Source organism: Borostomias antarcticus, assembly GCF_949987555.1.
Source record: "Borostomias antarcticus genome assembly, chromosome: 18".
NCBI classification, from domain to species: domain Eukaryota; kingdom Metazoa; phylum Chordata; class Actinopteri; order Stomiiformes; family Stomiidae; genus Borostomias; species Borostomias antarcticus.
Genome location: NC_140251.1, coordinates 20,956,367 through 20,970,997, shown reverse-complemented (window position 1 = coordinate 20,970,997; position 14,631 = coordinate 20,956,367).

The window sequence follows — 14,631 nt, the reverse complement described above, 5'->3', positions numbered from 1 at the left end:
GTAGCTAGCGCATTGGTTTGATAGCATCATAGTTGGGATGGACAGTAGCTAGCGCATTGGTTTGATAGTAGCATAGTGTGGATGGACAGTAGCTAGCACATTGGTTTGATGGATGGACAGTAGCTAGCACATTGGTTTGATAGTAGCATAGTTGGGATGGACAGTAGCTAGCGCATTGGTTTGATAGTAGCATAGTTGGGATGGACAGTAGCTAGCGCATTGGTTTGATAGAAGCATAGTTGGGATGGACAGTAGCTAGCACATTGGTTTGATGGATGGACAGTAGCTAGCACATTGGTTTGATAGCAGCATAGTTGGGATGGACAGTAGCTAGCACATTGGTTTGATAGTAGCATAGTTGGGATGGACAGTAGCTAGCACATTGGTTTGATAGTAGGATAGTTGGGATGGACAGTAGCTAGCGCATTGGTTTGATAGTAGCATAGTTGGGATGGACAGCAGCTAGCGCATTGGTTTGATAGTAGCATAGTTGGGATGGACAGTAGCTATTACATTGGTTTGATAGCATAGTTGGGATGGATAGTAGCTAGCACATTGGTTTGATAGTAGCATAGTTGGGATGGACAGTAGCTAGCACATTGGTTTGATAGTAGCATAGTTGGGATGGACAGTAGCTAGCACATTGGTTTGATAGTAGCATAGTTGGGATGGACAGTAGCTAGCGCATTGGTTTGATAGTAGCATAGTTGGGATGGACAGTAGCTAGTGCATTGGTTTGATAGTAGCATAGTTGGGATGGACAGTAGCTAGCACATTGGTTTGATAGCAGCATAGTTGGGATGGACTGTAGCTAGCACATTGGTTTGATAGTAGCATAGTTGGGATGGACAGTAGCTAGGGCATTGGTTTGATAGTAGCATAGTTGGGATGGACAGTAGCTATTACATTGGTTTGATAGCATAGTTGGGATGGACAGTAGCTAGCCCATTGGTTTGATGGATGGACAGTAGCTAGCACATTGGTTTGATTGCAGCATTGTTGGGATGGACAGTAGCTAGCACATTGGTTTGATAGTAGCATAGTTGGGATGGACAGTAGCTAGCACATTGGTTTGATAGCATAGTTGGGATGGACAGTAGCTAGTGCATTGGTTTGATAGTAGCATAGTTGGGATGGACAGTAGCTAGCACATTGGTTTGATAGTAGCATAGTTGGGATGGACAGTAGATAGCGCATTGGTTTGATAGTAGCATAGTTGGGATGGACAGTAGCTATTACATTGGTTTGATAGCATAGTTGGGATGGACAATAGCTAGCACATTGGTTTGATAGCAGCATAGTTGGGATGGACTGTAGCTAGCGCATTGGTTTGATAGTAGCATAGTTGGGATGGACAGTAGCTAGCACATTGGTTTGATAGTAGCATAGTTGGGATGGACAGTAGCTAGCGCATTGGTTTGATAGTAGCATAGTTGGGATGGACAGTAGCTAGCGCATTGGTTTGATAGTAGCATAGTTGGGATGGACAGTAGCTAGCGCGTTGGTTTGATAGTAGCATAGTTGGGATGGACAGTAGCTAGCGCATTGGTTTGATAGTAGCATAGTTGGGATGGACAGTAGCTATTACATTGGTTTGATAGCATAGTTGGGATGGACAGTAGCTAGCGCATTGGTTTGATAGTAGCATAGTTGGGATGGACAGTAGCTAGCGCATTGGTTTGATAGCATCATAGTTGGGATGGACAGTAGCTAGCGCATTGGTTTGATAGTAGCATAGTGTGGATGGACAGTAGCTAGCACATTGGTTTGATGGATGGACAGTAGCTAGCACATTGGTTTGATAGTAGCATAGTTGGGATGGACAGTAGCTAGCGCATTGGTTTGATAGTAGCATAGTTGGGATGGACAGTAGCTAGCGCATTGGTTTGATAGAAGCATAGTTGGGATGGACAGTAGCTAGCACATTGGTTTGATGGATGGACAGTAGCTAGCACATTGGTTTGATAGCAGCATAGTTGGGATGGACAGTAGCTAGCACATTGGTTTGATAGTAGCATAGTTGGGATGGACAGTAGCTAGCACATTGGTTTGATAGTAGGATAGTTGGGATGGACAGTAGCTAGCGCATTGGTTTGATAGTAGCATAGTTGGGATGGACAGCAGCTAGCGCATTGGTTTGATAGTAGCATAGTTGGGATGGACAGTAGCTATTACATTGGTTTGATAGCATAGTTGGGATGGATAGTAGCTAGCACATTGGTTTGATAGTAGCATAGTTGGGATGGACAGTAGCTAGCACATTGGTTTGATAGTAGCATAGTTGGGATGGACAGTAGCTAGCACATTGGTTTGATAGTAGCATAGTTGGGATGGACAGTAGCTAGCGCATTGGTTTGATAGTAGCATAGTTGGGATGGACAGTAGCTAGTGCATTGGTTTGATAGTAGCATAGTTGGGATGGACAGTAGCTAGCGCATTGGTTTGATAGTAGCATAGTTGGGATGGACTGTAGCTAGCGCATTGGTTTGATAGTAGCATAGTTGGGATGGACAGTAGCTAGCGCATTGGTTTGATAGTAGCATAGTTGGGATGGACAGTAGCTAGCGCATTGGTTTGATAGTAGCATAGTAGGGATGGACAGTAGCTATTACATTGGTTTGATAGCAGCATAGTTGGGATGGACAGTAGCTAGCACATTGGTTTGATAGCAGCATAGTTGGGATGGACTGTAGCTAGCGCATTGGTTTGATAGTAGCATAGTTGGGATGGACAGTAGCTAGCGCATTGGTTTGATAGTAGCATAGTTGGGATGGACAGTAGCTAGCGCATTGGTTTGATAGTAGCATAGTTGGGATGGACTGTAGCTAGCGCATTGGTTTGATAGTAGCATAGTTGGGATGGACAGTAGCTAGCGCATTGGTTTGATAGTAGCATAGTTGGGATGGACAGTAGCTAGCGCATTGGTTTGATGGATGGACAGTAGCTAGCACATTGGTTTGATAGCAGCATAGTTGGGATGGACAGTAGCTAGCACATTGGTTTGATAGCATAGTTGGGATGGACAGTAGCTAGCAAATTGGTTTGATAGCAGCATAGTTGGGATGGACTGTAGCTAGCGCATTGGTTTGATAGTAGCATAGTTGGGATGGACAGTAGCTAGCGCATTGGTTTGATAGTAGCATAGTTGGGATGGACAGTAGCTAGCACATTGGTTTGATAGTAGCATAGTTGGGATGGACAGTAGCTATTACATTGGTTTGATAGCATAGTTGGGATGGACAGTAGCTAGCGCATTGGTTTGATAGTAGCATAGTTGGGATGGACAGTAGCTAGCGCATTGGTTTGATGGATGGACAGTAGCTAGCACATTGGTTTGATTGCAGCATAGTTGGGATGGACAGTAGCTAGCACATTGGTTTGATAGTAGCATAGTTGGGATGGACAGTAGCTAGCACATTGGTTTGATAGCATAGTTGGGATGGACAGTAGCTAGCGCATTGGTTTGATAGTAGCATAGTTGGGATGGACAGTAGCTAGCGCATTGGTTTGATAGTAGCATAGTTGGGATGGACTGTAGCTAGCGCATTGGTTTGATAGTAGCATAGTTGGGATGGACAGTAGCTAGCGCATTGGTTTGATAGTAGCATAGTTGGGATGGACAGTAGCTATTACATTGGTTTGATAGCATAGTTGGGATGGACAGTAGCTAGCAAATTGGTTTGATAGCAGCATAGTTGGGATGGACAGTAGCTAGCGCATTGGTTTGATAGTAGCATAGTTGGGATGGACAGTAGCTAGCGCATTGGTTTGATAGTAGCATAGTAGGGATGGACAGTAGCTATTACATTGGTTTGATAGCAGCATAGTTGGGATGGACAGTAGCTAGCGCATTGGTTTGATAGCAGCATAGTTGGGATGGACTGTAGCTAGCGCATTGGTTTGATAGTAGCATAGTTGGGATGGACAGTAGCTAGCGCATTGGTTTGATAGTAGCATAGTTGGGATGGGCAGTAGCTAGCGCATTGGTTTGATAGTAGCATAGTTGGGATGGACTGTAGCTAGCGCATTGGTTTGATAGTAGCATAGTTGGGATGGACAGTAGCTAGCGCATTGGTTTGATAGTAGCATAGTTGGGATGGACAGTAGCTAGCGCATTGGTTTGATGGATGGACAGTAGCTAGCACATTGGTTTGATAGCAGCATAGTTGGGATGGACAGTAGCTAGCACATTGGTTTGATAGCATAGTTGGGATGGACAGTAGCTAGCAAATTGGTTTGATAGCAGCATAGTTGGGATGGACTGTAGCTAGCGCATTGGTTTGATAGTAGCATAGTTGGGATGGACAGTAGCTAGCGCATTGGTTTGATAGTAGCATAGTTGGGATGGACAGTAGCTAGCACATTGGTTTGATAGTAGCATAGTTGGGATGGACAGTAGCTATTACATTGGTTTGATAGCATAGTTGGGATGGACAGTAGCTAGCGCATTGGTTTGATAGTAGCATAGTTGGGATGGACAGTAGCTAGCGCATTGGTTTGATGGATGGACAGTAGCTAGCACATTGGTTTGATTGCAGCATAGTTGGGATGGACAGTAGCTAGCACATTGGTTTGATAGTAGCATAGTTGGGATGGACAGTAGCTAGCACATTGGTTTGATAGCATAGTTGGGATGGACAGTAGCTAGCGCATTGGTTTGATAGTAGCATAGTTGGGATGGACAGTAGCTAGCGCATTGGTTTGATAGTAGAATAGTTGGGATGGACTGTAGCTAGCGCATTGGTTTGATAGTAGCATAGTTGGGATGGACAGTAGCTAGCGCATTGGTTTGATAGTAGCATAGTTGGGATGGACAGTAGCTATTACATTGGTTTGATAGCATAGTTGGGATGGACAGTAGCTAGCAAATTGGTTTGATAGCAGCATAGTTGGGATGGACTGTAGCTAGCGCATTGGTTTGATAGTAGCATAGTTGGGATGGACAGTAGCTAGCGCATTGGTTTGATAGTAGCATAGTTGGGATGGACAGTAGCTAGCGCATTGGTTTGATAGTAGCATAGTTGGGATGGACTGTAGCTAGCGCATTGGTTTGATAGTAGCATAGTTGGGATGGACAGTAGCTAGCTCATTGGTTTGATAGTAGCATAGTTGGGATGGACAGTAGCTAGCGCATTGGTTTGATAGTAGCATAGTTGGGATGGACAGTAGCTAGCGCATTGGTTTGATAGTAGCATAGTTGGGATGGACAGTAGCTAGCGCATTGGTTTGATGGATGGACAGTAGCTAGCACATTGGTTTGATTGCAGCATAGTTGGGAAGGACAGTAGCTAGCACATTGGTTTGATAGTAGCATAGTTGGGATGGACAGTAGCTAGCACATTGGTTTGATAGCATAGTTGGGATGGACAGTAGATAGCGCATTGGTTTGATAGTAGCATAGTTGGGATGGACAGTAGCTATTACATTGGTTTGATAGCATAGTTGGGATGGACAGTAGCTAGCACATTGGTTTGATAGCAGCATAGTTGGGATGGACTGTAGCTAGCACATTGGTTTGATAGTAGCATAGTGTGGATGGACAGTAGCTAGCACATTGGTTTGATGGATGGACAGTAGCTAGCACATTGGTTTGATAGTAGCATAGTTGGAATGGACAGTAGCTAGCGCATTGGTTTGATAGTAGCATAGTTGGGATGGACAGTAGCTATTACATTGGTTTGATAGCATAGTTGGGATGGACAGTAGCTAGCGCATTGGTTTGATAGTAGCATAGTTGGGATGGACAGTAGCTAGCGCATTGGTATGATAGTAGCATAGTTGGGATGGACAGTAGCTAGCGCATTGGTTTGATAGTAGCATAGTTGGGATGGACAGTAGCTAGCGCATTGGTTTGATAGCATAGTTGGGATGGACAGTAGCTAGCACATTGGTTTGATAGCAGCATAGTTGGGATGAACAGTAGCTAGCACATTGGTTTGATAGTAGCATAGTTGGGATGGACAGTAGCTAGCGCATTGGTTTGATGGATGGACAGTAGCTAGCACATTGGTTTGATTGCAGCATAGTTGGGATGGACAGTAGCTAGCACATTGGTTTGATAGTAGCATAGTTGGGATGGACAGTAGCTAGCACATTGGTTTGATAGCATAGTTGGGATGGACAGTAGCTAGCGCATTGGTTTGATAGTAGCATAGTTGGGATGGACAGTAGCTAGCGCATTGGTTTGATAGTAGCATAGTTGGGATGGACAGTAGCTAGCGCATTGGTTTGATGGATGGACAGTAGCTAGCACATTGGTTTGATTGCAGCATAGTTGGGATGGACAGTAGCTAGCACATTGGTTTGATAGTAGCATAGTTGGGATGGACAGTAGCTAGCACATTGGTTTGATAGCATAGTTGGGATGGACAGTAGCTAGCGCATTGGTTTGATAGTAGCATAGTTGGGATGGACAGTAGCTAGCGCATTGGTTTGATAGTAGCATAGTTGGGATGGACTGTAGCTAGCGCATTGGTTTGATAGTAGCATAGTTGGGATGGACAGTAGCTAGCGCATTGGTTTGATAGTAGCATAGTTGGGATGGACAGTAGCTATTACATTGGTTTGATAGCATAGTTGGGATGGACAGTAGCTAGCAAATTGGTTTGATAGCAGCATAGTTGGGATGGACAGTAGCTAGCGCATTGGTTTGATAGTAGCATAGTTGGGATGGACAGTAGCTAGCGCATTGGTTTGATAGTAGCATAGTAGGGATGGACAGTAGCTATTACATTGGTTTGATAGCAGCATAGTTGGGATGGACAGTAGCTAGCGCATTGGTTTGATAGCAGCATAGTTGGGATGGACTGTAGCTAGCGCATTGGTTTGATAGTAGCATAGTTGGGATGGACAGTAGCTAGCGCATTGGTTTGATAGTAGCATAGTTGGGATGGGCAGTAGCTAGCGCATTGGTTTGATAGTAGCATAGTTGGGATGGACTGTAGCTAGCGCATTGGTTTGATAGTAGCATAGTTGGGATGGACAGTAGCTAGCGCATTGGTTTGATAGTAGCATAGTTGGGATGGACAGTAGCTAGCGCATTGGTTTGATGGATGGACAGTAGCTAGCACATTGGTTTGATAGCAGCATAGTTGGGATGGACAGTAGCTAGCACATTGGTTTGATAGCATAGTTGGGATGGACAGTAGCTAGCAAATTGGTTTGATAGCAGCATAGTTGGGATGGACTGTAGCTAGCGCATTGGTTTGATAGTAGCATAGTTGGGATGGACAGTAGCTAGCGCATTGGTTTGATAGTAGCATAGTTGGGATGGACAGTAGCTAGCACATTGGTTTGATAGTAGCATAGTTGGGATGGACAGTAGCTATTACATTGGTTTGATAGCATAGTTGGGATGGACAGTAGCTAGCGCATTGGTTTGATAGTAGCATAGTTGGGATGGACAGTAGCTAGCGCATTGGTTTGATGGATGGACAGTAGCTAGCACATTGGTTTGATTGCAGCATAGTTGGGATGGACAGTAGCTAGCACATTGGTTTGATAGTAGCATAGTTGGGATGGACAGTAGCTAGCACATTGGTTTGATAGCATAGTTGGGATGGACAGTAGCTAGCGCATTGGTTTGATAGTAGCATAGTTGGGATGGACAGTAGCTAGCGCATTGGTTTGATAGTAGAATAGTTGGGATGGACTGTAGCTAGCGCATTGGTTTGATAGTAGCATAGTTGGGATGGACAGTAGCTAGCGCATTGGTTTGATAGTAGCATAGTTGGGATGGACAGTAGCTATTACATTGGTTTGATAGCATAGTTGGGATGGACAGTAGCTAGCAAATTGGTTTGATAGCAGCATAGTTGGGATGGACTGTAGCTAGCGCATTGGTTTGATAGTAGCATAGTTGGGATGGACAGTAGCTAGCGCATTGGTTTGATAGTAGCATAGTTGGGATGGACAGTAGCTAGCGCATTGGTTTGATAGTAGCATAGTTGGGATGGACTGTAGCTAGCGCATTGGTTTGATAGTAGCATAGTTGGGATGGACAGTAGCTAGCTCATTGGTTTGATAGTAGCATAGTTGGGATGGACAGTAGCTAGCGCATTGGTTTGATAGTAGCATAGTTGGGATGGACAGTAGCTAGCGCATTGGTTTGATAGTAGCATAGTTGGGATGGACAGTAGCTAGCGCATTGGTTTGATGGATGGACAGTAGCTAGCACATTGGTTTGATTGCAGCATAGTTGGGAAGGACAGTAGCTAGCACATTGGTTTGATAGTAGCATAGTTGGGATGGACAGTAGCTAGCACATTGGTTTGATAGCATAGTTGGGATGGACAGTAGATAGCGCATTGGTTTGATAGTAGCATAGTTGGGATGGACAGTAGCTATTACATTGGTTTGATAGCATAGTTGGGATGGACAGTAGCTAGCACATTGGTTTGATAGCAGCATAGTTGGGATGGACTGTAGCTAGCACATTGGTTTGATAGTAGCATAGTGTGGATGGACAGTAGCTAGCACATTGGTTTGATGGATGGACAGTAGCTAGCACATTGGTTTGATAGTAGCATAGTTGGAATGGACAGTAGCTAGCGCATTGGTTTGATAGTAGCATAGTTGGGATGGACAGTAGCTATTACATTGGTTTGATAGCATAGTTGGGATGGACAGTAGCTAGCGCATTGGTTTGATAGTAGCATAGTTGGGATGGACAGTAGCTAGCGCATTGGTATGATAGTAGCATAGTTGGGATGGACAGTAGCTAGCGCATTGGTTTGATAGTAGCATAGTTGGGATGGACAGTAGCTAGCGCATTGGTTTGATAGCATAGTTGGGATGGACAGTAGCTAGCACATTGGTTTGATAGCAGCATAGTTGGGATGAACAGTAGCTAGCACATTGGTTTGATAGTAGCATAGTTGGGATGGACAGTAGCTAGCGCATTGGTTTGATGGATGGACAGTAGCTAGCACATTGGTTTGATTGCAGCATAGTTGGGATGGACAGTAGCTAGCACATTGGTTTGATAGTAGCATAGTTGGGATGGACAGTAGCTAGCACATTGGTTTGATAGCATAGTTGGGATGGACAGTAGCTAGCGCATTGGTTTGATAGTAGCATAGTTGGGATGGACAGTAGCTAGCGCATTGGTTTGATAGTAGCATAGTTGGGATGGACAGTAGATAGCGCATTGGTTTGATAGTAGCATAGTTGGGATGGACAGTAGCTATTACATTGGTTTGATAGCATAGTTGGGATGGACAGTAGCTAGCACATTGGTTTGATAGCAGCATAGTTGGGATGGACTGTAGCTAGCGCATTGGTTTGATAGTAGCATAGTTGGGATGGACAGTAGCTAGCGCATTGGTTTGATAGTAGCATAGTTGGGATGGACAGTAGCTAGCGCATTGGTTTGATAGTAGCATAGTTGGGATGGACTGTAGCTAGCGCATTGGTTTGATAGTAGCATAGTTGGGATGGACAGTAGCTAGCGCATTGGTTTGATAGTAGCATAGTTGGGATGGACAGTAGCTATTACATTGGTTTGATAGCATAGTTGGGATGGACAGTAGCTAGCAAATTGGTTTGATAGCAGCATAGTTGGGATGGACTGTAGCTAGCGCATTGGTTTGATAGTAGCATAGTTGGGATGGACAGTAGCTAGCGCATTGGTTTGATAGTAGCATAGTTGGGATGGACAGTAGCTAGCGCATTGGTTTGATAGTAGCATAGTTGGGATGGACAGTAGCTAGCGCATTGGTTTGATAGTAGCATAGTTGGGATGGACAGTAGCTAGCGCATTGGTTTGATAGTAGCATAGTTGGGATGGACTGTAGCTAGCGCATTGGTTTGATAGTAGCATAGTTGGGATGGACAGTAGCTAGCGCATTGGTTTGATAGTAGCATAGTTGGGATGGACAGTAGCTAGCGCATTGGTTTGATGGATGGACAGTAGCTAGCACATTGGTTTGATTGCAGCATGGTTGGGATGGACAGTAGCTAGCACATTGGTTTGATAGATAGCATAGTTGGGATGGACAGTAGCTAGCACATTGGTTTGATAGTAGCATAGTTGGGATGGACAGTAGCTATTACATTGGTTTGATAGCATAGTTGGGATGGACAGTAGCTAGCACATTGGTTTGATAGCAGCATAGTTGGGATGGACTGTAGCTAGCGCATTGGTTTGATAGTAGCATAGTTGGGATGGACAGTAGCTAGCGCATTGCTTTGATAGTAGCATAGTTGGGATGGACAGTAGCTAGCGCATTGGTTTGATAGTAGCATAGTTGGGATGGACAGTAGCTAGCGCATTGGTTTGATGGATGGACAGTAGCTAGCACATTGGTTTGATTGCAGCATAGTTGGGATGGACAGTAGCTAGCACATTGGTTTGATAGTAGCATAGTTGGGATGGACAGTAGCTAGCACATTGGTTTGATAGCATAGTTGGGATGGACAGTAGATAGCGCATTGGTTTGATAGTAGCATAGTTGGGATGGACAGTAGCTATTACATTGGTTTGATAGCATAGTTGGGATGGACAGTAGCTAGCACATTGGTTTGATAGCAGCATAGTTGGGATGGACTGTAGCTAGCACATTGGTTTGATAGTAGCATAGTGTGGATGGACAGTAGCTAGCACATTGGTTTGATGGATGGACAGTAGCTAGCACATTGGTTTGATAGTAGCATAGTTGGAATGGACAGTAGCTAGCGCATTGGTTTGATAGTAGCATAGTTGGGATGGACAGTAGCTATTACATTGGTTTGATAGCATAGTTGGGATGGACAGTAGCTAGCGCATTGGTTTGATAGTAGCATAGTTGGGATGGACAGTAGCTAGCGCATTGGTATGATAGTAGCATAGTTGGGATGGACAGTAGCTAGCGCATTGGTTTGATAGTAGCATAGTTGGGATGGACAGTAGCTAGCGCATTGGTTTGATAGTAGCATAGTTGGGATGGACAGTAGCTAGCGCATTGGTTTGATAGCATAGTTGGGATGGACAGTAGCTAGCACATTGGTTTGATAGCAGCATAGTTGGGATGAACAGTAGCTAGCACATTGGTTTGATAGTAGCATAGTTGGGATGGACAGTAGCTAGCGCATTGGTTTGATGGATGGACAGTAGCTAGCACATTGGTTTGATTGCAGCATAGTTGGGATGGACAGTAGCTATTACAGTGGTTTGATAGCATAGTTGGGATGGACAGTAGCTAGCGCATTAGTTTGATAGTAGCATAGTTGGGATGGACAGTAGCTAGCGCATTGGTTTGATAGTAGCATAGTTGGGATGGACAGTAGCTAGCGCATTGGTTTGATAGCATAGTTGGGATGGACAGTAGCTAGCACATTGGTTTGATAGCAGCATAGTTGGGATGAACAGTAGCTAGCACATTGGTTTGATAGTAGCATAGTTGGGATGGACAGTAGCTAGCGCATTGGTTTGATGGATGGACAGTAGCTAGCACATTGGTTTGATTGCAGCATAGTTGGGATGGACAGTAGCTATTACATTGGTTTGATTGCATAGTTGGGATGGACAGTAGCTAGCACATTGGTTTGATAGTAGCATAGTTGGGATGGACAGTAGCTATTACATTGGTTTGATAGCATAGTTGGGATGGACAGTAGCTAGCAAATTGGTTTGATAGCAGCATAGTTGGGATGGACTGTAGCTAGCGCATTGGTTTGATAGTAGCATAGTTGGGATGGACAGTAGCTAGCGCATTGGTTTGATAGTAGCATAGTTGGGATGGACAGTAGCTAGCGCATTGGTTTGATAGTAGCATAGTTGGGATGGACTGTAGCTAGCGCATTGGTTTGATAGTAGCATAGTTGGGATGGACAGTAGCTAGCGCATTGGTTTGATAGTAGCATAGTTGGGATGGACAGTAGCTAGCGCATTGGTTTGATAGTAGCATAGTTGGGATGGACAGTAGCTAGCGCATTGGTTTGATAGTAGCATAGTTGGGATGGACAGTAGCTAGCGCATTGGTTTGATGGATGGACAGTAGCTAGCACATTGGTTTGATTGCAGCATAGTTGGGATGGACAGTAGCTAGCACATTGGTTTGATAGTAGCATAGTTGGGATGGACAGTAGCTAGCACATTGGTTTGATAGCATAGTTGGGATGGACAGTAGATAGCGCATTGGTTTGATAGTAGCATAGTTGGGATGGACAGTAGCTATTACATTGGTTTGATAGCATTGTTGGGATGGACAGTAGCTAGCACATTGGTTTGATAGCAGCATAGTTGGGATGGACTGTAGCTAGCACATTGGTTTGATAGTAGCATAGTGTGGATGGACAGTAGCTAGCACATTGGTTTGATGGATGGACAGTAGCTAGCACATTGGTTTGATAGTAGCATAGTTGGAATGGACAGTAGCTAGCGCATTGGTTTGATAGCATAGTTGGGATGGACAGTAGCTAGCACATTGGTTTGATAGCAGCATAGTTGGGATGAACAGTAGCTAGCACATTGGTTTGATAGTAGCATAGTTGGGATGGACAGTAGCTAGCGCATTGGTTTGATGGATGGACAGTAGCTATTACATTGGTTTGATTGCAGCATAGTTGGGATGGACAGTAGCTATTACATTGGTTTGATAGCATAGTTGGGATGGACAGTAGCTAGCACATTGGTTTGATAGTAGCATAGTTGGGATGGACAGTAGCTATTACATTGGTTTGATAGCATAGTTGGGATGGACAGTAGCTAGCACATTGGTTTGATAGTAGCATAGTTGGGATGGACAGTAGCTATAACATTGGTTTGATAGCATAGTTGGGATGGACAGTAGCTAGCAAATTGGTTTGATAGCAGCATAGTTGGGATGGACTGTAGCTAGCGCATTGGTTTGATAGTAGCATAGTTGGGATGGACAGTAGCTAGCGCATTGGTTTGACAGTAGCATAGTTGGGATGGACAGTAGCTAGCGCATTGGTTTGATAGTAGCATAGTTGGGATGGACAGTAGCTAGCGCATTGGTTTGATAGTAGCATAGTTGGGATGGACAGTAGCTAGCGCATTGGTTTGATAGTAGCATAGTTGGGATGGACAGTAGCTAGCGCATTGGTTTGATAGTAGCATAGTTGGGATGGACAGTAGCTAGCGCATTGGTTTGATAGTAGCATAGTTGGGATGGACAGTAGCTAGCGCATTGGTTTGATAGCATAGTTGGGATGGACAGTAGCTAGCACATTGGTTTGATAGCAGCATAGTTGGGATGAACAGTAGCTAGCGCATTGGTTTGATAGTAGCATAGTTGGGATGGACAGTAGCTAGCGCATTGGTTTGATGGATGGACAGTAGCTAGCACATTGGTTTGATTGCAGCATAGTTGGGATGGACAGTAGCTAGCACATTGGTTTGATAGTAGCATAGTTGGGATGGACAGTAGCTAGCACATTGGTTTGATAGCATAGTTGGGATGGACAGTAGCTAGCGCATTGGTTTGATAGTAGCATAGTTGGGATGGACAGTAGCTAGCGCATTGGTTTGATAGTAGCATAGTTGGGATGGACAGTAGATAGCGCATTGGTTTGATAGTAGCATAGTTGGGATGGACAGTAGCTATTACATTGGTTTGATAGCATAGTTGGGATGGACAGTAGCTAGCACATTGGTTTGATAGCAGCATAGTTGGGATGGACTGTAGCTAGCACATTGGTTTGATGGTAGCATAGTGTGGATGGACAGTAGCTAGCACATTGGTTTGATGGATGGACAGTAGCTAGCACATTGGTTTGATAGTAGCATAGTTGGAATGGACAGTAGCTAGCGCATTGGTTTGATAGTAGCATAGTTGGGATGGACAGTAGCTATTACATTGGTTTGATAGCATAGTTGGGATGGACAGTAGCTAGCGCATTGGTTTGATAGTAGCATAGTTGGGATGGACAGTAGCTAGCGCATTGGTATGATAGTAGCATAGTTGGGATGGACAGTAGCTAGCGCATTGGTTTGATAGTAGCATAGTTGGGATGGACAGTAGCTAGCGCATTGGTTTGATAGTAGCATAGTTGGGATGGACAGTAGCTAGCGCATTGGTATGATAGTAGCATAGTTGGGATGGACAGTAGCTAGCGCATTGGTTTGATAGTAGCATAGTTGGGATGGACAGTAGCTAGCGCATTGGTTTGATAGTAGCATAGTTGGGATGGACAGTAGCTAGCGCATTGGTTTGATAGCATAGTTGGGATGGACAGTAGCTAGCACATTGGTTTGATAGCAGCATAGTTGGGATGAACAGTAGCTAGCACATTGGTTTGATAGTAGCATAGTTGGGATGGACAGTAGCTAGCGCATTGGTTTGATGGATGGACAGTAGCTAGCACATTGGTTTGATTGCAGCATAGTTGGGATGGACAGTAGCTATTACATTGGTTTGATAGCATAGTTGGGATGGACAGTAGCTAGCGCATTAGTTTGATAGTAGCATAGTTGGGATGGACAGTAGCTAGCGCATTGGTTTGATAGTAGCATAGTTGGGATGGACAGTAGCTAGCGCATTGGTTTGATAGCATAGTTGGGATGGACAGTAGCTAGCACATTGGTTTGATAGCAGCATAGTTGGGATGGACAGTAGCTATAACATTGGTTTGATAGCATAGTTGGGATGGACAGTAGCTAGCAAATTGGTTTGATAGCAGCATAGTTGG